The sequence below is a fragment of the Zonotrichia leucophrys genome, chromosome 1A (genome assembly GCF_028769735.1).
Source record: "Zonotrichia leucophrys gambelii isolate GWCS_2022_RI chromosome 1A, RI_Zleu_2.0, whole genome shotgun sequence".
NCBI classification, from domain to species: Eukaryota; Metazoa; Chordata; class Aves; order Passeriformes; family Passerellidae; genus Zonotrichia; species Zonotrichia leucophrys.
Genome location: NC_088170.1, coordinates 12,229,799 through 12,255,880, shown reverse-complemented (window position 1 = coordinate 12,255,880; position 26,082 = coordinate 12,229,799). Strand labels below are relative to the sequence as shown.

The following is a 26,082-nucleotide window of genomic DNA, read 5'->3' as shown; positions in this document are numbered from 1 at the left end:
TTAAATATGTGCATAAACACAGGTGAGTGAGGCTTTTAACTTTTCTGCTCTTCACCAGCTGTTCTTCCATTCCACTGAATTTTCACTTACTGCATTTTTAGATTGACTATGAAAACGTGGGACATATCAAAAAAAACCTCACAGAAGCACACAGGAGTATGGAAGGATGAAAAAATAGGAAACAATTGAGGGACTGGCAGAGTTCACAGAAAGCACTCTCTCTGCTTCATAAGTTTGATTTGAATTATTATCACCTCAAAACCCTCAGTCAATGCCAGAATACAAAATTTGGACTACAGTTGATAAAAAAACCTGTAGCTAGAAAGCAATTCTCCATGTATTTCTTTGATATTTGTGCTCAGCAGATTTACAAAAGGGATGTTCAGAAAAAAAATGTTTCTTCTTTGGGCTAATTAAAGGGTAGGGCCATGGTGGTAATAATGAGAACTGGACTTCTGAGACTCCAGGAGAAACATTTTACACTGGCAGAGAATGTTGAGCAGCTTTGAGACTGAAAATTGTGACAGAAATTATTGTCAGTTTAGAGAAAAGAAGAAATGGATCTGATAAATATTCTCAAGTCACTCTCACTGTTCCTAAGGCAAGACTGTGAAAGATCTCTAATCCCATTTTTTTACTTTATTTTTTCTTTAGATAAAAGGTCTCTTTGGCTCTTGGACGGTGAATATGAGGCTTATTAATTTTGTTTTGAATCATTAGGGCTAGCCATTCCTTTTCTGCATCAAAAAGGAGAATAAAGAGAAGGAAAGTAGTAGAAGCTTTGTTTGCAATGTAACTACAAAGAGCAAATCCTCAGCTCATCCACTTGCCTGGGAGACGAAACTAAAGAGAATTTACCCTTAGGGAAAATTTCCTGCTCCAAGATGCTGAGATTCACATTTTCACCCCCAGAGCTGACCAGTGCCAGCTGTCCTGAGTCAGCCAGCCTGCAAACACTCGATCTTGCATGAGCACTGAGCTGTCCCTCCTTCCATCCCTGCCCCTGCCCAAGCAGGCAGTGTGAGTGCTGCCATTCTCTCTCTTCCTCTGGATCAAATTTTTCTGCAGAGTGTTGTAAATTCCTTGTGTCCAGCACTGCACAGAGTGTGTAAGAGCCCTGAAAGAGGGGAAGGTAGTACAGGCTTATTCTTGAACAAGGGTGAGAATGCCACACCATGGGAAGCGTTTTGTATAAGCAAGAACACACTGAGACATTTTTGCTCACTCCCTACCCCAACTTCAAAACATTTTTCAGATCAAATAAGAATAAAAGTAGAAGAGGAATTCAAAGCATGAGTGCAATTTCTTGGGACAGCTTAATACTTATCCCCATGCTGCATAAGGCAGATGCACCTTGTGCACTGCTGCAACATCCCAGAGCAGATATTTCCACAGCCACCTTAACTCTCAGCACGTTGCATAAACTGAGGACTTCAGAAAAAGTTGGAAGGATCAAAATGATGAGGTGGATTTTTTAACACCATGCAAGTTATTTCTTAAATGCTTATAATTATGTATTTTTTTAAAGGGGGGGGGTGAGAAAGGAATAATTAGAATATGACAAATTATTCATCAGTATCTCCCCACGCTAATGAGACAGTTCACAAGGCAGTTAATTATACCAGAATGATTAGTGCATCCATACTTCTGCTGACACATCTGTAACATGAAAATCAGGTTGTTCTGAAAAGTCTGATGCTGTTACTAGACTTCACCAAATAGTGTCTCAAAAACATTTCAATGTTTCATCTAAAGGATTTGCACAGCTTAAGTTAATTGGAGATAAGTTTATTCATCCAGACTTCTTTAATTTTCCACATTAGGCTTCTAAGGGATATTTCATATTTTTTATTATTTTTAATAAATGATGCAACACTGAAAATTAGTCACTTTCCTTAATCAGAGGAGAAAGTAGGTTACTGCTCTGCATCCCATAAAGCACAAGAGGAACCTCATTAAGGATCTGGTATTTGACATCATTCAGAGGCAGTGTTGTACATCACAAGAGTTGGATTTGATATTAAGTATTCCAAATGATGCTGCAACAGCTGATCTAGGGATTAAGAACTCATGCCCTGAGTCGAACTAATAATTCTGATTTTTCTTCAGCATCATCCATCATAAATATTTTTCCCCTGAGGCTGGCTCTCAGATCCCTCTGGAGCACATGATCACTGCACTTTGCCTTTCCCCTGTGCAATGTCCTTGCTGCAATAACCCAGTTGGGAAGGACACCTTGGGTATCCATTCTATTCCCTCTGGAGGTTCAAGGTGAACAAGTCTCAACCTTCCTCCACTGGCACTCACTGCTGCTGCCTTGGGCCTCTGTTACCATCATATTTTCTGAAAAATCTCTTTGCCCAGGATTCCTCTCCTGGGAAGTTGAGAAGCCTCAGAGAAAAAGGAAAACAATATTATCTCATTTGCTTCTCCTCTATTTTGTTGCTTTGGAATGTGTTTGGACATTGTTTATCCAACAGGTGGTTGTTTGATTGGCTTCATGTGAATTGTTTTTGACTTAATGACCAATCATGGTCAGGCTGTGTCAGGACTCTAGAAGGAGTCATGAGTTTTCTTTAGTATCTTTTAGCCTTTTGTTTGCATCCTTTCTGTATTCTTCTGTATAGTTAAGTATAGTATTCTTTTATATAATACAGATAATAAAATAATAAATTAGACTTCTAAGAACATGGAGTCAGATTCATTCATTCCTCCCAACAACAGGGGTCTCTGAAAATACCCAAGGCCTCCTTTTTCCTTCCCTGCAGCTGAGACCAAGGGCACTCTCTTTGGAGTGAACCTGACATCAGAGCAATAGCTGAGAATCACCCTCCACAGCTCCAAACCCCTGCTAGCATGCAAATTAACACTCTACAGACTGTCCTGAGCTTGAATTTTTTCCATTATAGGATCTTGTACTTCCTGCCATTTGCCATTGAAGCTCACATGATAAAAGATCCAGCTCTACTCTTCCTTGGCCAAAGAACAACACAACAAAAAATGAGCCTTTTCCCTATCCAATGGCACAGGATGGAAAATCACAGATACAGAAAGGTCTTGTGGTGTTGAAGTGAGTGGCTGCAGAGCAGCTTTGTGGCTGGAGGGAGACAGGAGAGGCAATTACACTGAAATCAACCAATATTTTGACAAATTGCTTGCCAGATTTTTATAAAACTCTTCAGAGTGTTGTGATTTGCCTGGGTCCATCCTTCCTGGACTGCAGGTGAAGTGAACAAATCAGGATGATTTCTGTAGGCTGCAGTTAATGGCTGCAGTTAATAGCTTGTGATGTTGGTAGCAGGGACAGGAACTGCAATTAGTTTTATTAAAGGGAGAAAAGGCTTAAGGTAACAGAAGTTGGGAACACCAATACTAATTAATTCCACAGAATTAAATGGCGGTGTCATTACAGAACCTGTGGTTTGAAATAAAAAGGATGAGGCTTTAGAGGGCTTTTTCTCAGTCACTTTTCTTTTGGGTTTGTTTTTTTTCTTTTTTTTTTTTGGTGGTGAAGTTTCTTTGGGGTTTTTTTTGTTTATGTTTTTTTCTGAGTTTTCTGTTTGTTTTTGGGTGGTATTTTTGTTTGTTTGGGTTTTTTGGCTTTTTTTGTTTTGTTTTTTTGGTTTTTGCTTTTTTTTTTCTTTTCAGCTGGGAGCAATGCATCATGTAGAGAGAGATAAAAAGAACATATTATAAAGCACATCAGGCAGGGGTTTTGTGTTGCACCTGTGCTGTACCCCAGGAGATAAAGTCAGAACAAGGCTGAAATCCTGTGTGCCCTGTGAAGGCTGGACAGACCCGGGATCTTTGCTAAAAGCAAATGCCCCTAAGGCTGGGTGTCTCATGAGATGGAGCACAAGCTGCACTACAAGTAGGCATGAATCCACCAGTCTTGTGGGACAGCACAGACTCTTATGATCAGGAAAAGGCCCGGGAGACCCTCTGGCTACTATGATCCTGCAACCCTACATTGCTTTTTCTCTTCCTCATAATTTCTACAGAATGCACACCACAGAAGTTTTCTGTATTCTGGCAGGACAGGAGAGGATAGGAGAAACTGATTCTCCACCAGCATTTATGTATTAACAGCACAGGCAACTTCAGAGGTTTGGGGGAGAGCTATGCCATCCCTCTGATGGCGGGAGCAGGCCCTGGCTCTGTGGAGGGGTGCAGCTATGGAAGGCTATCAGAATTCTTTCAAACAAGCCTTTTTGTTATAGAAAATATTGCAGAGGGCTGTCCATGTAAAACTGAAACCCTTTGCCTTCACAGAGTGACAGAGAACATCTTTAATTTCATCACTTGACTAAAGAGCTGCTGCCCAAAGGCAGAACTGGCAGAACTTGGCTGCAAATACTCCAAGAGTATTCACAGTCAGCTGCATTTGACATGTCAGGGTGGGGGAGAAGCTGGTGCATCACTGCTTGAGTGGTGAGCTGCTGATGCCCCACCAGAGGGTTAAAGGGTGAAAAGCTGACAAAGTCCCACCAGAGAGCCCAGGAGGCCTCTCCAGTTGCCTCTCCAGTTGCCCCATTAGCCCAGGACACCCGGACATTGAGGTGAGCTGGGTTTCAAGGGCAGAGCACACAGTCTCCCCCACAGGCACTAGGATTACATTTTGAAGGTAGATTGGAGTATTTCTAAGTGAATTTCAGCTGAGCTACCTTGGAGCAGATAGGATCTAAAACAGAGCAGAAGCCGGGAAGAAGCTGCAGGGAGATAAGTCCAGAAAGAGAAATATCTTTATTTCTTTATTGTAAACCTGAGTGGCAGTTTTGCCTGCTTGATTTGGAAATATCAGCCAGTCTAGGTGATAGAACCAAGGAGCTGAATCAAGTATCTGAGCTTTAGCAGTGTAATAGGGTAAACTTAATCTCCAAACTACCCTTGCTTTCTCATAAGTGAGCTATATTGTATTTTCAGTTTACAATGATCAGGGATTATCTTCCAAAATAAATAATAAAAGAGCTCATATCTGTGGCAAAAGTTAGAGTCTGAAGGGATAAATGGGAAACAATGACCTTGACTCTTCTTCTGAGGTTCAGACAAAAAAAAGAACACAAACAGAAAACCAGTGAAGTCAATAAAGTTCTCTCAGGAAAGATAAAGTAAGAAAGAAGAGAATCAGAGCTGAGATGCTTCCTATTTATTTTTCAGATACCACACTAGTTTTTCCTCTCTCCTTGTCCTTCCCTACTTAGAATCCCTATTTTGCATGCAGAGCCAGGTCCATGATAAAATTCCTCCATCACATCCACTGACTACAGCCAGCCTGAGCCAGGGAAATGGATGGAAGGATTCAGCAGGACCATAGTGTGCTTAAATCCCTGCAAAAGGGAGAAAAAGGAGAGCTGAGAGAGCAAAATAATGATCACATCCTTCCTGTTAGATAACAACAGTTACCATTAGGGATGAAACACTCTCTTCTAGAATATAAATGCCATGGTAGTGCTATATCTTCAAGGCTGGTTTTGTAATCATAATGAAAATAATAAAACCTCTGTTTTCTTATTTTTCTTCACCTCCCTCTCCACATTTTCTTCATGTACTGGGAAAAATCAAATGAAATAACCTCATTCTGTGCCTGAAAACATCAGGTTTACTGCAACTTAGAAAGGTACTACCCTTCAAGTGAGTGCTGACATTTTGACATGTTCATAGTCCCATCCACACTGGTTTAAACCCCATCTCAGCTTTCAGTCAGGATGTAAATCTGCAGGAAATATAAGTTTTCCCTCTCTTTCATTGTCTTGCAAGCAATTCCTTAATTGATTAACTATTTTTTGTTGCCCAGGTATTTTCTGAGTTCCAAAACACACACAAAGAAATCAACCATTTAAACCAACATCAGGCTTAACAAAATGATCCATTTCATCCTCTTGTAGAAGCTAATGAACCATTTTGAATTTATTGTGATGGAAAGACATTGTCTTGCTTGCAATTAGGCTAATGAATATTTAGTCTCATGAGAAAATACTTTAAAATAATTATTTTCATGAGTTACTATTTTTTAAAATAAAAATATATATCTATGCACAATTTAGCTTTGATTACCTGGCATCTGAAAACACATTCTCAGAAGATGCTTCCAACTATTGTCTTACAAGAGGGAAAGAAGGAATTCCTGCTTAGGAGACAATTGAATTTTCATTTTGGAGCTTAAAATGAGACCTCAGATTTAAGTACTTGTAACCATGTATAGCATTTATGAAATCACAATAATTTATCAATAACTCAATATACAGAAGCACTCTAGCTCAGCCCTGTCGGATTTCTACATCTATCCACACCTCCAGGACTATTTCACTTCAGTCAAATTTCTCTCACCCACAGGCACTAACCTTGATCCTTCCATTTTGATTTTTAAGTCTTCATATATGCAGTGGATCCTTAGAGTTATCTTAATGATGCTTCCTGAGGTGACAGTATCAAATCACCTTCAATGTTCTGAGATTTTTCAGGACTTCCCTGACATCCAGATGTCCTTTTAATAAAGCTTTCTGCAACACCTCAGAACTCATAATCCTGTAGCCTTTAAATAACAGCCAATCTAGCAGTACTTTGGTTTTAGGGGTGAAGAACAGGATATGCCTGTCACCCTGTCCTATCTCTTAATTGCTTTTTTACAGGATTTTGTTTTGCAGCTTGGCTGATCACAGCCTACATTTCCAAGGCATCTGGACAGGGTTGTTTTTTAATCAAATACTTGTAGACTTCTCTTTATCCACTCCTCTCTTGGGCATGCTTTTCTGCAGATGAAGAGCTACCTGAAAAGAGTTCAGCATCCTTGGCCATCACAAAAGTTTGATATTTTCCCATTTCATGTGTTGCAAAACAAGGAAGTATCCTTGCTGCCATGACCTGCTTTGCTGCTTTCAATATGTTAGGTGCCTTTTTGAGGATGATTCTGCCTCACAGGAAATGGAAATTGATTCCATTTTATGCATAAATTTCATTGGTTTGTTTCCTTGAACAAACAAAGGAATATAATATTTTTCTCTCCAGTGAACCCAGAGCTTACTGGCTTTGCTGGATCTTCTTTCCCATGCCCAAAACAATTATTTTCTGAACTGTTCTTTTGTCTCAACTTTACAAGAACAGAAACTATCCTACACCCTGACCTGTGGCTGCATTGGGATCTTTGAGTCCCTTTCCTTCAATAGTTCCAGTGTTTTAGTTTTAAGAACATACTTGTTTGCCACGAAAACCAATTTTAACTCTAAAAAATGTTGGTTTTCATGTCCACTTCATTACCTATTGTTCTAACAAAAAGCTTCTGGAAGTTATATGGCTTTTATTCACTCAAAGAGTGAGTTTCTGTGCTCCCTTCCATGGTAATTAACTACCTATCAAAACTACAAATCTGGCACCTTTATCTCTGCTGAGCTACACAGTGAGACATAGAGAATGGCATAAAGTGAATTCATTATCCTACATCCAATAAAAAATTGTTTTGGCCTAGTGACAATTTATGGTTAAGCAAGAGCTCATTTCTTATGAAGAATTAACTCTTAGAAGGCTAAAAAAGATATCCTATATATCTTATCTCCTATCAAAATCTAGACTTTTAGCAGGTCTGTTAAACTGTCAAATATGCAAACCTTGTGTGATTTCAGCTTGTTTTCATGAGCTCACAGCACTCTCCTGTTTTATCTCTATGCAGGGCAGAGTACTCCAATGCCAATACCACAATTACACATTTAACAACCTCTGTTCAAGTTAACAGAAGGCTGCTTAAGAACAATTTATCATCAAAAATAAAGGTTGGTTTTTTGTCTTTGCTGGTTTTTTTTTTCTTGACTGTTACTACTTAAGGTTTGAGACTGAAACCCTGGCTTAACCTTTCCCATTTCTCTTCCACATTACAAGAACATTTCAGCTCTGGTGGGAGTTTCAGCAGCTTCATTCAACACCTTGTTCCCATCACCCACTCAGAGCCAAATCATCCCTTATCCATTGTCTGAGGGATAATTCATCAGCACCAGCTTCTGCTGTAGACCAGCTGGTTTGAAAATCCAGCTCCCTTGAGCAGCGTAATTCTCCATATAGAGGATGAGTCAATATTTTGCTACACATCTTTTTGGTCATTTCAGGGGAAATGTTCTTATTTAACAATTATACAATGCATTTGGTCTGCAAAATTATTTACAAAAATTGGCTGGAGATGTGTATACATTATCCCTGTTGTAAATAAAAAACCCCACAGAGATGGGATGTGCCCTATCTGGAATCACATTTAGCCCTGTACAAGCTGACAGAAAGGAGAAACTTCTTTGTCCCCAGCATTAACTATTGCAAGATGTCCAAGTTAGTTTTCACTCTCAGGGCAGTGAAATTATCCCACATCCTCAGTGATAGATGTATTTGTTTTTGCTAGGCTAAATAACCCCTGGATGCTCATCCCTAGCTTTGTACTGCTCAGTTGTGGTATTTGCTGGGCCCCCAGGACGAAGGAGGAATTGAGAATCTGACTAGAAGGCCATATCGCATATCACACCTCATCTCATCTCATATTATAGAATGCTATATTTAAACTATACTAAAGAATAGAGAGAGTATGCAGACAGAAGGTTTAACAAGAATGATAATTAAAAACTTGTGACTGCTTCCAGAGCCCCGACACAGCTGGACCTTTATTGGTCATTAAGTTAAAACAATTCACATGAAACCAATCAAACAATGACCAGTTGGCAAAAAATCTCCAACCACATTCCAAAGCAGCAAACACAGGAGAAGCAATCAGATAATTATTCTTTTCATTTATCCCTGAGGCTTCTCAGCTTCCCAGGAGAAGAAATCCTGGCAAAGAAATTTTTCAAGAAAATATGACAATGACACTCAGTTATGCCAGTTTCAGGTCTGTATGAAGTAGACTGGGGAATGGGCCATAAACCATTTTTTTTCCTAATTTATTTGTTTCACTACCTTGCCAAAGAAAAATATTTGCACTCTGAGAAAGACTTGGACTGGGTATGCACATGCAGTGCTGGGAGAATGTGTAAGGTGCCAATTTCTCTGGAAGAAACATTTGTCATAGAATCATTAGTGTTGGAAAAGGCATCTAAGATTATTGACTCCAACCAGAACATTAGGCTCAATCACAAATAACACAACCAACACACAAGAAGAAAACCACTACTGAGGTTTACTAAAAACTGAAAAAAACCTGATTGTGACAACAGACTCCAAATAAGTTCGGCAATGTTCACCAATATACAGTGGCACACTCCCAGAAAGGAGCAGTTGTGCACATGAACAGCACTGCTGCTAGAACATGAACAAATGTGTATTGCAGCACACTAACAGCATTTTGGGATGACAAAATGCTGACATTTATGTGAGATTTGAGTATGTTTTGGCCTGTGGAAAACAAATGGGAATTACAATGGGAACACAATGGGAATTAAGCAAAAATTTTGATTTTTTTAAAAGGAGGGTTGTAGCCATGATATTTTCTGAAAAATCCTTTCCTTAGGATTTTTCCTCCTGAGAAGCTGTGAGGCCTCAGGAAAAAAATGTAAACAATGGTTATCTGCTGCTGTGAAATGCAACAGGTGCATCTGTGATTGGTCTCATGTGGTTGTTTCTAATTAATGGGAAATCACAGTCCAGCTGGCTCAGACTCTCTGAGACACAAGCCTTTGCTATCATTCTTTTCCTATTCTTAGCCAGCCTTCTAATGAAATCCTTTCTTCTATTCTTTTAGTATAGTTTTAATATAATATATATTGTAAAATAATAAATCAGCCTTCTGAAACATGGAGTCAACATTCTCATCTCTTCCCTCATCCTCGGACCCCTGCCAACACTGTTGCAGAGGGTTGGTGTTTTCACCACCACTTCGTGTTTTCAAGTGAAGTTGAGATCACTTCAAGGGTAAAGAGCAAAAGAGCTTGCTGCTTCCCCATAGCCCATACTGAAGTGCCAGGATTACCACCAGGGATGTTATTCTATCCATCACACAAGCTCTACACCTCCAGGGGATGGAGCACTGCTGAATCAGTTGTGCAGGATATCTGACAAAGCCACTGACTGAGCCATTAATTGCCAATGATCTCTATGCAATTTTTGATCTCTATGCAATTTTCTCTTTAGAGAAAACATTATACTCAGCCCCAAGCAGTGGGTCTCCTCCCTATAATTTACCATAAATCAGATGTGGACTTTCTTTTTTTTCCTCCACCAAAATCACACACATTCAGGCTGCCTCCCTTTTCTTGACCAAGAAGATGTCTCTAAATGTGTATCTGCTGCAAGTTTGTTTATCTTACTCTGTCCAAGACAGCACTTTTTACAGGGAAGGCAAGGAACTTTCTGGTCCTCTCCCTTAAGAAAACTGGCAGGCCATTTGACTTCATGCCAAAAGAGGTTAGCATCCCAACAGGTTTAACCCTGTCAGTACCTCTCAGCACATATTTTTCTAAATAGATAAAATTAAGTTGAAAACTAAAAATACATTTTAATGTTTTTTTCTCTACAGAGCTGTTAAGAAAATTAATCTAATTTTACAAATGGCTCTCATTTATTAATTATCTCATTATGTATAAAATAATGTTGAAACATCAGTAGTCAAGATCTTGCTCTCAAGTCTAAACAACAGCAGAGACAAAAGGGTGTTTTTCCCCTATAATCCATCAGCATCATTACAGGAGCCCCAGTCTCTGCAGAAAAAGAGAATAACTACTCAAGCAATTTTTTTCCTATTTAGACATTATCCTAAATCAACACATTCATTTTGGTCTCTTCACTCAGCTTACTTCTCAGTATTAACTATCATTGCATAACACACTAGGAAAAGTGTAATATCTAGGATTATATTCTATTTGGAAGTTCTAGTCCCTGTTTTCCTAACACTGTTTGTCAAAACTTTCTTTTTCTATTTTGAGTAGTAAACCCCAAAATTCTTCTTCAGCTGGATAATAACGTAAAAATGCCATTTAGAAGTTCACCTTGCTTTTCAAACCAGCCCATAGCAATGGCTCAGCATTCATAACTTCTATCATTGCAATGTCTTCTCTCTCACCTAAAATCACAGATTTGCCAAGGTATTCCTGCTTAAAAGGAAAAATAGAAGTCTAATACACTTAGGTGGCATGCAGTCAATTCTGAGAATTTCCAGATGCCGCCAACTCCACAAGTGCACCTAGAGCAGCAATGAAGGTATCAGTGTCACAAGCCAAAGACTAGAAAGAACCATGCCATTATTGTTTAACTTATTGAAGAAATTTCAAGTATTTATGTAGCACAGAAGTTTTCCAAATTAAATCTTGCACTAATACTCATCTACAAGTTTGGTTTTTTGTAAATGCCTACTGAAATCAGCCAGTGATTACACAAGATTTTGTTTATTTGGGGGCCAAATGAAGGGTCTCTGGGTTCTCTCTGGGGAGCATTTCAGGCATTATGTGGCTGTACAGACAGAGCTCCCACACAATTGCAAGGAAAGAATTCTTAATTTCAGCTCTGAAGTCACCAGAAAAAATGGTGAACAAAATAGATGAGAGCTACTGAATATTGCTTCCATACTTTGTGTGGGATTGTGGTTCTCTCTTCCTGCAAAAGCAAAAACAAGAGGAGTTGCACATCTCCCAGCCCCACCACCCCCACGCTTCTCCGAGAGCAAACAGACACAACACCACACAAACAAAAAGTGCTGTGTTGGTAAAGGCCATTTGGAAACCCACAGCAGCAGGTGACAGTGTGTTACTGGGGAGATTAATTACTTCTCATGCTTCCAGAAAGTCCATTAAGAAATCTAATCTACAAAATGGGCTCTCCTACACACATTACTTTTCCATTAACATTCTGAGAGCAATTAGCAATTAGGCAAAACAGGTGATAGCATGTGCAACCCCTGTGAAGTAGTGAGACAGATTTCCATAATATTTTCACATTGAGGTAGAAGCAGGTAGCAACAAGAGGAACATCAGCAAGCACTTCATTTGTATAATCTGGTCAGGAGAGCTGTATGGCAACAGTTTGAAAAAAATTGAACCTCTGTCTAAATAATATCTGAGTTTTACTGCATTAGATTTTCCCTCCTTGCCACTCTCCTTTTGCATGATATCAGTCTGTATTTTTCCTTTTCTGCCACCAATTCTCCTGTCCTTAACTACTTCTTTTAATCTTTTTGGTGTGTTTAGTGGTACTGCATTGATCAGCATATTTTTACTTTGCTCATGTCTATTGTACATTCATTTGCCACCATTTGTGTTGGGAAGATATTGTTCCTTTCTCCTTCTGGGACTTTAATCCTGAATTTTTCCTCATTGGCCTACCCAAACTTATCTGAATCACACTCTGTGGGTGGTTTTTTCGTCCTGTGAAACATCAGGGGAACACAGCAAGACCTTTTATCAGCAGAGAAAGGTAAAATAGTGCAGAATTGTACTTCTGGCTGAGAATTTTCCTTCAGAGAACTCTCTCTTGCTTCATCCCACTCTATTTTTGGCTCCATCCACCTCCTGTGCAGCATTTATTAGGTTGTCTGATCTGACCCTTTTGTCCAAGGTCTATAGCTCTGGCTGGCATCTGACTTGATATGGATAACAATTCCCTGGCACCTCTCTAGCATAATTATACATCATGAAATGCATTAAAGATTTTCATTTGAGGCAGCTCAGTCTCCACAACTATTAATGATTTGGCATCTCTTTGAAGCTTGTCGACAGGGCCACCAATTAGGGTGAGTGTGGGGTTTGTGATGTGTATGCAACAACTGTCCAGCAAAAATTAGTAAGACACCAGCAAGTTTGTCTATAGCAATGAAATCTAAGTGGGTTTTAGTCAATAGATCCATATCAAGGACTTGATTTAAAGACATTTAAATGAAAGCTTTGCATCCCACTCTCAATATCCATCAAGTATATCTTCTGTGTTGAGGATTTTTTCCTTCACCCTTACCTAATTTTGCCTCCCTTACCTGTTTCACTTTTAATTCTGTGTTCACCTGACCCAAAAACACTGTTATATTTCTTTAATCTGTCTTTTGCACCATTTTCATTTCTTTCTATCCTCTAGCATCCCTTTTCACACACTGGTGATTTAGTTGAAAATAAGGCAAATGGAATTAAGAAGCAGAACTTATGTAAACTGAGGATATTCAGGTCTAGACTGTACAATCCATTATTTCACATGGTTCAGAAATAATACAGTTTATCCCACTGCAGTATTTAGGATGAATGAGATGACCATCAATTCTTAGATAATTGCATTTCTGAAAGGACAGCAAGCCCATGGAACAGGTTACAGGAGAGAATATTAAAGCAAGGTGAGATCAGTCATGGTACAATAGAATCATAGAGATGGAAAACACCCACATCACTCCCCAAGCCCCTCTACCTTGCCAAGCTTATGTTGCTTTCCACCAAAACACAGTGTCAACTTCTTTGTTGAGTCTAATTAAGGGGTGCTGGTAGACATTCACTTCCCAGTTCTCAGGAATTGCTCTTTACCTCTGGGAGACCTCCTCTGGTTGTTGCTTTTGATGAACTAAGCATGGAGTCAGACAGCTGAGTTTTCCTTGAGGAGGAAAACTCCCACTGGCTGCCAAAATCAAAGCGATGGGCTCCTGAAAGAGGAGATGGTGAATGTGAGGGGAAACCCCAGAGAATGGCACTGATTTGAGTGCCCTGGCAGAGAGACCTCTGCATTCCAGCAAACAGCAGACTCTGGAGGCAGCAGAAAGAGCCAGAAGAGCTGCTGGAGGTCCTGAACAAGATGTGCTTCCATGAACAGTGACACACCAGCAGAAATAAACGTGCCTGCAATAAATGCCTGCATTCTCGGGGCTCAATTAGCACTAGCCATACTCAAAAAGGCAGGAATGCTTTTGAGAATATGAGAGATGCTGAAACATTAGAGTCTCAGGAAAGAACCTGAAAGTTTTGCCTCTGGGTAAACTGAAAGAGCTAGCTGGAAATGGAGAGTTAGTCTAGAAAGGAAAATAAGCAGTACAGATTAAACAGCATGTATCTCCTTGCCTGTAATTTACCTACAGGAGAAAACTAAGGAAGATGCTTGCTAGAATATGGTAAACCTTGTCCTCCAACTAGCTAAGAAGAAAATAACTGATTATTATTTCTGTAAGCTATACATTATTTTCCTTCCTAAAGCTCTAGTAAGAATTTTTATATGGAAAAAATGCCATGTGTATTTTTAAATAAAACAGGACCATGTAATGTAAAGGACCATGAGTAATGTTGAAAGAAAGACAAGTAGAAAGAGGGATGAGAGCTGGAAGAAGCTTGTAGTAAAGATGCTGTGCCACATTCTTCAGTCACCCCAGTGAATGTTTTGTACTCAGTGGATCTTCATTTCCGACAGCAGTGTGCAAAGCAAACACATCTTGACAATACAAACTACACCAGAAACTCCACTTCATCATCTGATCCAAGCATCCCAGAAAATTAGATTTCAGACAATAAAACTGCTAAAATGTAAATGGTCATGTCCCACCTTGTGGCTTAATTCTGAAATCTCATTGTTTGAGATTAAACTGGAGCTAGCCTTGGTGTCCAAGTGAGACACAACTGTGGAATTACCAGATTGATAAACTGGTTGGGACACAGCGATTCATTTTGATTATTAACATAACTTAGAGACTTTAGTGGCAGTCTACCTGACTTAAAGCCTGTAAGGTTGTCTCCTTCTTTGGATATATTAAAAATTTAGGTGGACACAGGCCAGAGCCACCACTGGTTAGTGATAGTCTGGGCAAGGGTCTTGGGCAGGATATCTCCCAAATTCTATCCCACCTCAGTCATAAGTAATGAAGAACAGCCCCTGCTTTCAGCTGGGGATGTGTTTTTGGGCAGGACATCGAAATTATTGATGGGGATTTACAGTACTAGTGAGTATTAGATACAGAACTAGATAAAGAATGCTTTGGCAAGAGGTAAAAGTTATGCATTTAACTCAGGCAGGAGCAGGGTGGGGAGAGCAACCTCTTGGAGGAAAATTAGGATCTCTTCAATTAAGTTGTTGGTTGAATTTTGCCAGCAGACAAATTTGTTTCAGAAAATAGAGGGGTTGTTTGTTAATTAAGAGTGCAAATTTATTGCTATCATTATTATGTGCTATTAGTTATGTAATTGTTATTTTGTTGCTGTTACATTTAATAATAATTTAATTTGTACATAGCACATTTTATGTACAATTATACATATGTTTATATATTTACATATAGTCATACATAATAGATATTTATAAATTACATTTAGACTTAATAGATTTAATAAAAGCTAGATAATGTTATTATGTAACTGCTATTATTATGTCTAATTACTATGTGTTGCTGGGACTTTTTGTTTAGGCTTTCTATCAAAACAGTATTCAGGCCAGCTGACATATCCTTGAGAGGACTGTGTAGGAAATTCCCCATAATATGTTGGGGTTTATAATGAGATTTCTGCAATGTTATACTGCTGTTCTACCTGAAGAATAGTTGGCTTTTATTTAATGAATTTTGTCCTAGCTACTGTTCTATGCAGAGCATAAAGCAATATCTTTCCATGGAATATCTACACTCAAAAAAATATTTACCCTATGATATCTGTAAGGTAAATGTTACTGTATAAACTGGAATATTTGTCACTCCATAGAGTTGTTTGCCCTTTCCCAGAAATATTTATGCAGCACAATGAGAGTATTTACCCTTCAATTTAACCAGCAAATATTTGTAGGCCACCATCTTTTATGTCCACCACCTGCTCTCAAGGTATCTCATTGCCAAATTATTTTTATTTCTCAGTTTCTTTTCTCTGTTTTTTATGGTACATTGCTTGCTTCGAGTTTTTCTGTGCCTATTCCTGACTCTCTCCTTCCCATTGATCTCATTTCTGGGAACATGGGACCAAGGAACAGGGTCAGGATTCCATACTCCTGAGGCAGAGCAACAACAGAGGAGCACAATCACAGAATGGCTTGGGTTGGAAGGGACCTTAATCACCCAACCCTCCAACCCCATGGGTATGGGCACCTTCCACTATTCCAGGTTACTCAGAGCTCCATCCAGCCTGGCTTTGAACACTTCCAGGGATGGGGCAGCCACAGCCAGTGTCTCACCACCCCACAGTAAAGTTCTTTCCAACATCTAATCTAAAACAACTCTCTTCAGCGGGAAGTCATTCCCCCTTGTTCTGTCACTCCAGATCCTCAAAAAGAGCCCCTCTCCATCTTCCTTGTAGGCTGCCTTCGGAACTAATGAGGACTCTCATTAGTTCACCACTAAGCCTTACCCCCTTGTGTTTTGGCCACAAACCCTCAAGCCAGGGCTTCTATTGTAGCACACAACATGCTTCGGTACAATTTTGCTCCTGATATTTCCCAATCTCCTCTCCACACTAAGGGTCTGTAGGTTATTCTTCCAACTGAAGAGCTGTTAGAAATTAGTTTCCTCTTCAGAAAATTTTCCTTTAATTTTCCTTTTTTAAAAAAATCTCTTACTTTATTACATTTATGTAGAGTAGAATCTTATGGTATAAATTTTGCTTCACTAAGGTTACTTCTTTGTTTCACCTGTATTTTAAAAATACCATCTTAATTTCTCTCTAAATGTTCTTAAAATTTTTAAGCATTACATCCACTTCCTAAAAAATCAGGTAATACAATGAAAATTACAGGGAAGCACAAACTCACAGAAACTATAGCCCATTATTTACAAATTAAGTTAATGAACACATTAAAATGTTGCCAGGCTGGAGTCCTAAATCCCTTTGTAGGGTCTTTTTTTTCCTCCAAAAAACATTGTTCTAGTCTATCAAAAAAGAAGGTAATTTATAAACTGATGGATTCCTTTCACTTTTCATCAGAACAGTCATCTGTTCTTTTTTTTACTTTCTGCTTGCTTGGTGCAAAAGGAAACTGTTCTGCAATGTCCATTGTTGATCTGAGTCACATCTGAATGTTATCACTGAATAAGCAGGTTTTTCTAAGTTTCTAAGATTAGAATTAATCTTAAAAATACATAAAAATTTACATAAATAAATAATAAATAAAAATAAATTAAAATTTACCCTGAGAACTCTTACATCAAATCCCATGCTTTTTACTGTTGTCTGTCTTTACATTTGTAATGAAATTGCCAATTCAGGAAATATTTGCCATATGCATAAGCAATCCATTGATCACAGAATAATTTGTGCCAGACAACAGCAGGAGCTACACATTTTCACAATTCTTTAGAAGTACACTCAGAATAAGAACCAACCCTAAATCCTTTACACCCCCTACAGCTGCAGCTGAGCACGTTGGACATGCTGGTGAATTTATCCTCTGCTCCCTGTCAGGGACATGAATCTGCTCATGGGAGGTTTCGGGTCAGAACCAGCAGAGAATTTGAAGTTTACTCCTGGAGAGAAACTCCCACTGGTGAATAAGGTGCTGGCAGGGAAAGGGGACATCCGTGTGACAGCCAATGCTGTCCAGCTGCTGCTTCAGGTGCTGGGGTGAAGGTTTGGGCAGGTAAGGGAGTGAAAAGCAGAATTTCCTAATGCAATCAGCTGGGGACATTGAAAAGAGATGATCAGGGTTAGGTGCATGTTACTGCAGTGACCTGAAAGCCTTTTCTTCTCTGAGTCCCCTGTAGTGGCTGGAGGCACAGGCACTGAGCTGTGCAGGTGACAGGAGGTGTGGGGCTACATGGGAGGTACCAATTTCCTAATCAGTGTTCCCAAAGAAAAAACCACAGCCAAGCCACAGTCACGTTTAGCAGCTCTTATTCCCTTACACAGGAAAAGAATTTCCAGAAAAGATTGAATTTCTTTCCTTCTGCTCAAAATATTTTCTTTTTTTTTTCTTTTCATTCCTCTTTTTACCCCTTAAAATTTAACCCAGATCCCACTGAATGTAGCACACACAGGCAGGAGAGGTCAGAGGGTACCCTGCTGCACAATTCAGAGAGGTGTGTGCTCAGCTGACAAGCCCCGAAGAGGAAATTCCAGTTCTCCAAGAGAGGAGAAGGGAGAAGACAAGGCTGTGCTCTTTTGGATGTCTTTAAAGCACAGTCCAACTTCCAGCCCTCCCTGCGAGGGAGCCAAGCAGCCACTTGTGTTCTGTGGCTGGGAGGCTTTCCTAGGAGAGCCACAACAGAGATTTCTCAGAAGTACTTTATGTCTTCTGCATAAAAAGTCAAATAGATAAAAGCTCCTAGAACCAAAAATTAGCTAAAACATGGCTAGAGCAAGATGAAATGTGGCAGCACGTTTGAGGGGAAATGCAACACAGACATCACAACCATTCTTTTCTGTCTCGTGCAAATAATTTTAACTGGTCCTAAACACTAAGATATCTGCAACAGCCTGGGAATCCTCTTCCATCTTGCTTTTCTATCCTGTTGATAAACAGCTCAGGAGTACTGGACTGAACAAATACTTCAGAGTAGCATTATTTAATTAAAATGTTCCTCTTTCAGAAACTCTCTAGATTATTTTTTTCCATTTTCTCCTAAGCAACCTTAGCAAAACTGCATCTCCTGACTGAGCTGTGGTCATTTGCACTGGAAATATAGCATCTTTTCTGACTGGAGCTAAGCTTATTTAAAAAAATATAAATAGCACACTCCAAAAAGGCTGCCAAATTTTTTAGCAAAATACATTTGCATGGATTTCTTCCCGGAGTAGAAATTCCTCTTTTTGCAATTGTGTGCAATTTATGACCACTCAGAAAATATGAGCCATGCTCTCTCCTCTTTTATACAGCATAAGCTTCAGTGAAATCAAATTACACTGATGTAAAACCATTGTAAATGAGATCAGAATCACAATCTGCCTCACCCAAGACAAAACTGTTTTGTGGCTAAATAATTTCATTTTGTGATTAATTTAATATTAGTGATGGGGTCCAAATGTGTTCTGTAAACTGCTTTATGAATAGAATTTGATCCTCTGAGGTCAGTGAAACACAAATGAAAAAACATTCTATTATCAAAGGTGCCATGTTTTTTTGTGAAATGTTTCCTTCTATAAAAAAATTCCTATTTTTTCTGACATCCAAACATTGACTCTTAGAGACTCTTTCCCTGAAGGTGTTGGGTTTGGTTTGTTTGGGGTTTTTGACCATAGAAAGTTTCTTTACTTAGCTGAGTAATTACTTATGAATATATTCACTGTTGTTGCTGTCTCTCTCCTAGTGAACATCTGAGTTTGTCTTACCAGAAAATGAACTCATATCCATAGCTTGATTTCTTACTTTTATAATTAGCCAGCTAAAATAACAGTTTATAAAATTGTATCAGCACAAAGAAAGTCCACTTGGATTCAGAAGGACATGATGTGCCCTGTGTTTGCAGAATATTAATTGTGACTGGAATAAATATTGATTACACCCTTTGTAAAATGACTGATAAACATTTCAGTATTCTTTAAACACAAGCTGTTTGTTCCTGATAGATTGCTGTACTTTCCCTGAGGAAAAGTAGGGGGAAAAAAGTTGGACAACACTGCATTAGATGTGGGAAAAATACTCAACAAATGATCTTGTTAACAGAAAATTGTGCAACCTTTACAAAATTTTAATTAGAGTTCTAATTTTATTCATTCAAAGTTCTGCTGGTGTGAAAAAAGAGAGCTGTACTGGAGGATGTTTCATCAACTCCAAGTTGAAGATCAGATACTGTTCTGCAGGAATTACTTTATCACATAAATTAATATAATGCTCAGATCTGATATTGAACTGAGAAAACAGCTCGTAATAATGTAACTTCTGCTGTACTTCATAAAGCTGAGAGAAATAAATAACATCTTGCCTTTTGTTTTGTCCTGATGCAAATTTAAGCATAATATATCTCCAGTCTTTTCTGGAAACCCATTATTCATCCAGCTTCTGAAAATCATCAGATTCTGGACTTTTTAATGCAGAGAGAGAGAGCACAGTCTTACAGTAGAATAAAGATACTATCTATCTTCTCATATTTGACTTATTTTAAATCTTGATTTCTGATATTATAACTCCTTCTAAGCTGTAAGGCTCCTCAGATCAATGCCACCAAGGTTCAAACCTTGTTTCCTTTCTCCAGTATGCTTCATAAGGATTATGACATTAAAAAGGGAAGAAAAAAGCCTCCTCTATTCTCAGTCTATTTTGTTGTCCATCTTTTAACATCCTCTGATTTGATTTGAGATGTGTAGTTACCTTCCTTGCTGGGTTCCCTTAAATGATCATAATTTTTTTTTCTAGAGAGCCATGTTCAGCTCTCAGGATGCTCTCCTACTCATTCAAGCAGCTCATTCACTATTTCCATCTCTAAGCATCTAGATTTTACTTCTGGTTGACAAGCTGCCTGCCTGAGCACACTTTGTCAGAGCCATCAATGTACAGCAGCTCTTCAGGCCTCTCCAGCTGTCTGCAGATGTCATTTCCAGGACTTTGGTTGCACTCTACCTTCTCAGAACATCTCATGGATAAGATACAATTTGACATATAGCTTGAGATGAAGAGCTAATTGAGTCTATATAATTGATTCTGTAATTATGTTCACAGCTCAAGAATGTTGGATCTAAAGACACATAATTATGTATTCCTGGCCACCTAAGCTGGGGCAAACATTAGAACCACCACTTGGTCCATCCAGATTATATTGATTAAAATTTGCATAAGGAAGATTTTATTTTTTTCCCATCCTTACATATTAAAAAATGGTACCAAAAGGAAATCAATATTTTTTTAGAGCTGTATTGTATTTCCAGGGTTTCCAGACAAAGGAAGGAATGATGGATCTGACTCCATGTTCTTAGAAGGCTAATTTAATATTTTATAATAGTATATTAAAGAATACTATACTAAACTATACTAAAGAATACAGAAAGGATACTTGCAGAAGGCTAAAAAGATAAAAATGAAAACTTATGACTCTCCAGAGTCCCGACATAGCTTGGCCCCAACTGGCCAATGAGTGAAAACAAATAACAGCAGAAAATAATGAAACAATCTCCAGTTGGATAAACAATCACCAAACACATTCCACATGTGAGCACAACACAGGAGAAGCAAATGAAAAAAGGATTTGTTTTCCTTTTCCCTTGAAGCTTCTCAGCTTCCCAGGAGAAAATCCTGGGTGAAGGGATTTTTCAGAAAATGTGATGGTGACAGTGGTGCTACTATTCAGTGATATTCTGCTTTACTGAGGAAGGACAGGTGAGGAAGGGCAGTCCCCTGGATGTGCTCTCAAGGTTTACAAAGTGCTGATTCTGTTAAACTCACTGCAAAGGGACAATCCTCCCTGCAGGAACTGCTTTGGCTGAGGCTGCTCCCTTCACTCAACACAATTTCTTTTTCAGCCAGACAACCCAGCCAATATTACCTTGGTTTCTATGAGCAAAGATGCTTTTTTATTCTGTCACTCATAACATAAGATTCAGGTTTACTCAGCTCTAGATAAATAAGACAAGACAAAGCTATTGCTTGCTCTTACTTTCACCAGACCACATCATGATTATCTGCAGAGACTTCCCACCTGCATTTTCACATCAAGAACAAGGAGCATTTGTACTCTAAGTGAGAAAATACTCATTGCAAGATGGCCATCCAATACATCCTCCTACATGAGAGAGCAAACTCCATTCCATTTTGCCCCAGGAGATTCTGTTCCCTGCACACACATAAACAGCAGCATGGTGCTTTCTAGGCACAAGCTATCAGCTACTCTTCCAGTTAAACAAAACCACTTCTGGCAAGGAAAACAGACATTTTGCTGCCTCTTGTCTCATGACAGCAGAACCAGGAGAACAAGAAAGCAAGGGAGATGGAATAAATCAGAGTGAGCTGCCTTTCATGTCTCAGCAGGTCCTTGGAGAAATAAGCCTCCAGAAGAAATATTTGTAAAATGAAAAATCTTGGTTTGTATTTAGCTTCAAGGTTCATTGTGCCTGGCTTTACAGCCATTGTGGGAAGAGAAAAGCAGAAGTCACTTAGATGTACAGTTGGATGAAAACTGACTCAGAAAAAACTCCACATTTTTGCTCATCACCCTCTTGTGACAGAAGCCTTGAGCAGCCTCCTTGGGCAGCTCTCCGCTCCAGATGAGCATGTGCAGCCCTCCCTGGCAGAACCAAATAAATTCATCCAACTGGATGACTGAACAAATTAATCTGTCAAAGAGGTAATATCTTATGAGAAAGGGAGAACATCTCAGAGGGGGACCAATAATTAGGACTACTGCATGCAGGAGCTAAAGCACAGTCTGAAACTAATATTATAAACCCAGCATTTTTAATCGGTCGCTGACATTTAAATCAGAAAATCCAAAATCTGTGTAGTGTCCAGTGAAACAGCAAGCTTAAAAACAGCTTTAAGAGGCAGAATAGCCAATTAGCCTTGAATAATGTGAACTGAGCAAAGCACAAAACCCCTGTGTGCTTCCCTAGTGGGGCTGGCTGAGGCCACCTGGGGTAGTTTGCTGTCTCCAATGATACCTAATGACCAGGGTTTGAAAAGAAGCTCAAAACTTCAGGAAGCTACTAATTACTCCTTGCTGAATCAAGAGCACAGCTGATACAGCTTCTGATCAGTTTATGCTTGGACTAGAAGCACCTACATGTTTATCTTGGTCAGTGTAATTTCATTTTCTATTCATTCTGGATACTTTTTTTTTTAAATAACAAAATCCAATACTGATATTGGTTGTTTATCATCATCCTGAGTTTACATGAAAAAGCTATAACCCCATTTTTCTTTAAAAACAACCCCAAAACAACAGTGGTCCAGTTGCCCCTGACTTGCAAGTAAGAGATTTTTTCAAACTCATGAATGAATTCTGCAAACACTAACAGAGCTGTGCATAACTGCCCAAAATATTAAACTTAACAGAAAGCCTGGTCATTCTCTTTTTTGACTTTTTTTTCCCCATGGACAAGAAATTACTTGGAAAAAGAAATACCTGTCTGTAGAAGGCTTAGGCTAGAAGGTGGAAGTGCTCAAAATCTTTCAGCTCTGCATCACTGGCTTAGGTTAAAGGCAGTCCAGAAAATTTTCCTGCTTGGTTCCTGAATTCAATCCATCCCAGGATGGACACTATTAAAAAATAATATTTCTCTCAATTGATGTTAGCTCTCATAGGCAGAAAAATGAAAACATTTCAAGAAGATTTGTTTTATGACTTCAGTTAATCTTTTCAAAACAAATTTAAAGACAATAGAAGTGGAAAGGTAATTTGCTGCTGTCTTCAGCTTGCTGATTGCTTAATCCTTGGTTATCACACCTATAAATTGGAAATTTGGGGGCTTTCATGCAATTGCTTTATCCTAAGTTTCTTGTGGCACTGGGGACTGTGGAAACCTGGCTTTTCTGAGGAAGGCAGTGAGTGAAAAAGGCATTTTCTCATGGGAACTATTTATTATCTGATTTCCTTCCATTTATGCAGCAAGGCATAAGGATATGAAAGATGCAATTGCTCTCTGGAACTGCTTTAAAAGGAAGGGGTGATTACTCCTCTGTAGGTTTTATCACAACCATATGCAACATTATTCTACAACAATTTCTAAAGAGGAAAGACAGGACAAGAGATTCTCTGTCTTCAAGAACAATGTTAACAAATGTTCAAGAGTGTTTTATAAGTGTTCAGATGGGATCTGAGGCTGACCATTAGCTGATAACAGCATCAGCTTCCAGAAGCACAGCTTTGAAATTTTATTCTGTACAATTGTTTTCGTGGGATGGGGAGAGTAGGAAAAAAGAAATGCGGAATAAAATATTAAAAATCTCTAGGAAAAACATCAAAGAGAAAGAAGAATTTGGCACTGAGATTGCTTCAGTCATGGATCTAAACTATGTTGTGGGAGCAGCATGAAAGAGGGTTTGAGGGCTTTTTTAATTTAGATTTTTCACTGAAAAATAAATGTCTTTTCAGAGCTTAGAAACTGTTCCCTCAAAAAATATTTCTTACATCCTAAAATAACCAGGTTGTACTTCTGATGGAAAAACAAAGATACAGTGGTTTAAGCAGTTAAAAAGTTTTTCTAATGCTACCAAGAGAATAAATCTTCTTTGGAACATAAAATATATAAAAGGAGGATTCATTCTTTTTGTTCTTCCTAATAAATTTCAACTATTCTGTTCACAATTTCTGAAGAACAAAATATATTTTCTCCTTAGAATAGCCATGGAAAATTAAAATCAGTAGCAAGAAAATGATGAGGCAGGTTTTATGTGATGTCTGGAATTCTGTCTTAAGTCTACAGAGGCCAGAATATTAGAATAAATAATCTGCTGTAGACTTGCTAAACTAAATAAAGAATGTACACTTTACAACGTAGAAATGTTGATTTATTTGAATAGTTTTTTGCTTTGCAATCATAATTTTCAGTTGTCTAAAACCAGTGCAAGGCTTGACAACACCAAATGAAAATGCAAACAATTTGAAACAAATGAAGTAACCAAATTAATTTCTTTTTTTATAGACATCTCAGAACTCTGCAGTAGTCAGGTCTCAACTGCAAGCCAACTCGTAAACTTTTTTCTTTTTATATCCTTCATCCTTAAAAAGTAGTAATGAATCTCAGTATTTTCCATACTGGCCACGAACATAAAAGGGAATAAAAGAGCAGAGATAGACCAAGGAAGAGACAAGTTACTTGAAGATGTAAAATGCAATGTGCCTCACTAAGGTCTGGCTGTGGAGGGGCACTCTTTCATTTCTGAATTCTATTTGAAATTATAAATCAAAAGTACCTTAGCAAGGATCTAGAGATTCTGCAAACATTTCAAAGTGTTTTTTTCAAAAGAGGTGTTAGCAAAAAAATTAAACAAAATTTCTTCTATCATTTGAGTCTCAACACAGAGAATAAAACTCATCATTTCCATACACTGAGACAACAGAAGTGCAAATTTATAGGCATTTATGTATAAATATGCATATGAATGACACAGAGAACCTTCATGTGATGACAAGCAGAAGAGACATTTGATATGTCTGTTAAAATTCTGTGTGGACTCAACTGTGCTGCATTCATTAGCAAACACAAAACAGCCACTCCTTCAATTAAGTAGGTGAAAGAAGAGAAAGTTGTGGAAGCTGTGGAAGGTTTTCCAAAGGGGAGCATACCATCCAGAAAGGGGTAAGAAGAAATGCTGGAACTATTGGATAGTGGAAGACACAGTTACACAAAAATCCTAGAAAAAGAGTATCCAAGCTGTGAAGCAACTATGGCAAAAACAAGCCACAGAATTCAGATGTTTCCGCAAGTGAACATAAGAATACAATTTAACTTCAATGCACCAGATGCAGGAAATTTCCTCAAAATAAAGGTGATGTGTTTACAGATGAGAAACATCCATGTTTGGGTCAAGTGTCTCTTTCAAATTCTGAGTTCTTAAACCTATTCTATTCTAAAACCAAAGAACACATTTATTTTTCCTTTCCAGACTACTAAACAGTAATAACAAGTTTGGAGGTCTAAAATTTTTTCCTATATTCTCAGTTCCCTACATCCAATCTCTTCTCAATATACACTGCTTTCCTCATTCCTCTGCTGTACTTTTTTCCTTCTTTTCAATTCCCTCCTTCTCTCCCTTCGTTCCTCAATGCAGTCATTGCTAGCCATCACACCAAAGGCTCCAGGTCCTTTCTCTGTCTCTCTTCTTTTTGCCCATTTTGCTCAGCTCAGTGCAGCTGCTTTGTTTCACGGACTGCAGCACATGTTGTGTTTGTACTTTGCTAAATCCACAGGACTCCTGATCCACTTGAGCTCCCTGATATTTGAGTGTGAATAATAGATAGTGGTGCAGTGGCTGGAAGTGCCAGCTTCAATCCATGTGCACAGAGGCAGAATCAAAAGGAAATGCCTCAAATCTGAATGAGCACAGTCTCTGAGAGCTCTTCCCTGCTCCAAGTTGTCACTGTCATATTTTTGGGAAAAATATCTTTTTCCAGGATTTTGCTCCTGGGAAGCTGAGAAGCCTCAGAGAAAAAGGGAAACAATAACTACCTGATTTGCTTCTCCTGTGTTTTGCTACTTTGGATGTGTTTAGAGATTGTTTATCCAACAGGGATTGTTTCATTGGTTTCATGTGAATTGCTTTGACTTAATGAGCTGGGACTCAGGAAGGAGTCACAAGATTTTCATTATTATCTTTTAGCCTTCTGTCTGT

The 26,082-nt window shown here is 38.6% G+C and overlaps 1 long non-coding RNA gene across 2 annotated transcripts in view; it reads right to left on the bottom strand.

Moving 5' to 3' along the window:
* The window catches only part of LOC135456599 (uncharacterized), a 100,152-nt gene that overhangs the window by 64,087 nt on the left and 9,983 nt on the right, over window positions 1-26,082 (bottom strand). The window contains exon 2 of one of the 2 annotated variants that reach the window (XR_010442579.1): window positions 22,874-23,007. The exons of the other annotated variant lie outside the window; for it this stretch is intronic. This is a non-coding gene — a long non-coding RNA (uncharacterized LOC135456599). The remainder of the gene's footprint in view (window positions 1-22,873; window positions 23,008-26,082) is intronic. 2 annotated transcript variants of the gene reach the window in all.